Source organism: Acomys minous (genome assembly GCF_964271855.1).
Source record: "Acomys minous genome assembly, chromosome: 12".
Lineage (NCBI taxonomy): Eukaryota > Metazoa > Chordata > Mammalia > Rodentia > Muridae > Acomys > Acomys minous.
The window spans coordinates 64,722,204-64,725,621 of NC_140493.1; the positions used below are offsets into that span (position 1 = coordinate 64,722,204).

Below are 3,418 nucleotides of genomic sequence, written 5' to 3' on the forward strand. Positions count from 1 at the left end.
TGTACTGACCTGCCTCTCTGTCATGGGACAGCCTAGAACTATCAAAACAGACAATGGACCTGGATATACCAGCGCCAGTTTTAAACAATTTTGTGCCCAATTAAACATCAAACATATTACTGGCATTCCCTACAACCCGCAGGGACAGGGAATTGTCGAGCGAGCTCACCAAACGCTTAAAAATATGCTGCTGAAATTACAAGGTACAGGGGGAACACTCTTCCCCACATTGGGCAATAACAAAACCCTTCTGTGCCATGCACTTTTTGTCTTAAATTTCCTTACCCTAGACAAAAATCACAGATCAGCAGCGGATCACTTATGGCATGCTACAACCTCTCAGAATTATGCTCAAGTCTTATGGAAAGATCTATTCACCTCCCGGTGGCAAGGTCCTGACCCTATTCTTATTTGGGGAAAGGGACATCGTTAACTCCTTCCTCTATCACTCATCAAACACCCTGGCTTACTTAGGAAGTGGACTTATGTATGCTGGCCTTGGGAGCCAGCGAGGCCTGGGGAACCCCCTCCCATTATATGCCCCAAGATAAGCCACTGGATCTTCGGCCTGAGGGTGTCCAAGCAGGATGTGATGGACAAGTGCCCAGGTACTTTTTGGGAGAAATACCCATTTATGTGTGTCCCGGGGGAAACAGAGATCGCTCCCTGGGTCACAAATGCAGCTTCTCTAGTGACTTTTACTGTGCCGCCTGGGGATGTGAGACTACGGGAGATACCTATTGGAAACCTTCATCTTCTTGGGATTATATAACTGTTAAAAGAAAGGATCTCCCAGAGACAGTTGACCCCTCTGGCACACGTGACTGTAGTAATTGGTGCAACCCCCTTGTGATTACCTTCACTGACAAAGGAAAGAAAGCCACATGGGAGAATCGAGGCCTAGAGTGGGGACTTAGGTTTATATACAATTGGATATGATCCTGGCCTTACTTTTAAAATTAAACTACTCAAGACCATTCCCAATTCAAAACCGGTGTCCATTGGCCCAAATCAGGTCTTACAGAACCTGTGGTCTGATTCACGCCACCCAACAGCCACTGGTACACCCCATACCACCCTGTTTCAACCCACCGTACCTCCCGGTCCCTCACCTTCTGTTAATATTATCCTGACCATGGTTAATGAATCCTGGTCTGCCCTGCACGCTGTTCGTCCCAACCTTGCAGATGATTGTTGGTTATGTTATCATGCTTCCCCACTCTTTTATGAGGGTGTTGCTATCCTTAACAATCTTATTGCTACTAACGACTCCTCCCTGGTTCGCTGGAACCCAGAGGCCAGGGAAGGCATGACCCTGGCCCAAGTCTCAGGCCTGGGGCTCTGCATCAGGGGACCCAGGATGCGTTTGCCCTCTGTTATTTCTCCTCTGTGTAATCAGACCCTTGAGGTCAGTGGTGGCTCCACCTACCTGGTAGCCCCAAATGATACATATTTGGCATGTTCCACTGGCTTAACCCCATTTATCGTGGTACAGCCTTTCCTACAACAATATGATTACTGTGTGCTTGTTCAGCTACTTCCTCGATTAACAGTTTATTCTACAGATGAATTTCTCAACTTCTGGACTCCTCCGGGTACGCCATCCAGAGTCAAACGCGAGCCCATTACAGCCGCAACCATCGCGGTTCTACTGGGGCTCAGGGCTGTCGGAGCCGGGATGGGCATTTCATCTTTAGTGATCTCCAATCAAAACTATCACCAGCTTAGTGCAGCCATAGATAAGGATATTGCTGAAATACAGGTTGCTATGGCAGCTTAAAGGATTCGCTTTCCTCCCTTGCAGAAGTGGTACTGCAGAATAGGAGAGGGCTAGATTTGCTGTTTTTACAACAAGAGGGATTATGCGCAGCACTCAAAGAAGAATGCTGTTTCTATACCGATAAAACTGGGATCATAGAAGATAGCATGAGGAAGGTCAGAGAAAGTCTAGAAAATCGCAAGCGGGAGCGAGATAGAGCTGAATCCTGGTATAAAAACTGGTTTTCTGCTTCCCCTCTTCTGACTACCCTCCTCCCTTCGTTGCTGGGACCTCTTATAGGGTTCTTGTTACTAATATCTTTTGGACCGTGGGCTTTCAGAAAGATTACTGACTTTGTCAAACGCCAAGTAGACTCTGCCATACAGGGACCCACCCATGTGGAAGTTCATTACCACAGGCTCGAACCACCTGACCCCGAGGCAGAAGACTGTGCCGTCCTTGATAATGTGGCTAAAAGTGGCCTCGACTTCAACAAGCTGAGACCTAAGGGCTTCAGTCGATTGTTCACTTGAGAGGGTGCGAGGCTAAGCACTGCAGGGAACCATGCCAGACACCTCGGTAGGTTCCTGAGGAGCACGCCTGACTGCATACAGGCTGACGCGCACAAAGGATGTTACTATCCTTTTCCTGTCCTCCGCAAACGCGTCTGGGAGGTTGGGGACATGTGTGACCTGAAAAAATGGCCATGCAGTGACCTCTTAACGCAACGCCCATCTTCAGGAGGGTCAGGCCTCTACTCCCCCCCCCTCTCTGCTTCTATTTAATAAAGAAGGGGCAGATGTCCAGAGCCAGCCCAGGGTCATTCAAGGCTAAAAGAATCTACTGGCTGAGGCAAAATTCTGATGCCCCATTCCAAAGCTAAACTCCCTCATTTCAGCCTCTGCATAACTTCCTCATTTCAGCCTCTGCATAACCTCCTCCTTTCGACCTCTGCAGATGTTGTTTAGCCGGGTTGGCTCGGGACTTTCCAAGAGATAGTTAGCTAAAATAAGATAGGAATTGTTTCAAGATGAACCACAGGATGTTCCCCTGCTGAGATCACCTGGAGGCATTCTCAGACCCCTCCCCTACTGCTTGGCTCCTGCTTCCACCCCATATAAGCTTTTGCTTTCGATTCAATAAACAGACCTTGATAGGAGTTCTACTTGGTCTCGTCTCCTTCTTTCTCGTCCCATCTTTTCAGGTATGGCTCCCCTAGCGACCCCGTAATTACTGGTCCTGCTGGACGGGACATTTATGTGAAATGGTTTGGGGTCCTTCCTTGTCCCCTCTAGCATGACCTAGAAACCTAGAAGTGACTGACTTAAGGTGACATCAGGAAGCAGTCCATTTCTGGAAGAGGAAAGAAATGGGTGCTGGGAGTGAGATAGGTAGGAAGGAAAGAAGGAAGAAGGGGGTCAAAAACCAATCTCAGCACGTCAGTGGCGGTGATCATAGCTAGAGATTGTGACTGATCACTCAGCTGAGGATTATTTATTTATTTATTTATTTATTTATTTATTTATTTTTTGGTTTTTTGAGACAGGGTTTCTCTGTGTAGCCTTGGCTGTCCTGGACTCACTTTGTAGACCAGGCTGGCCTCGGACTCACAGCGATCCGCCTACCTCTGCCTCCCAAGTGCTGGGATGAGAGGCGTGC

The 3,418-nt window shown here is 48.1% G+C and overlaps 1 long non-coding RNA gene across 1 annotated transcript; it reads left to right on the forward strand.

The window, feature by feature from the left end:
- The first annotated feature begins 341 nt into the window (after positions 1-341).
- Positions 342-2,918, forward strand: LOC311580093. The gene is made up of 2 exons (XR_014773352.1): positions 342-608; positions 1,566-2,918. It is a non-coding gene; the product is annotated as an uncharacterized lncRNA (long non-coding RNA).
- Positions 2,919-3,418: the final 500 nt, after the last annotated feature.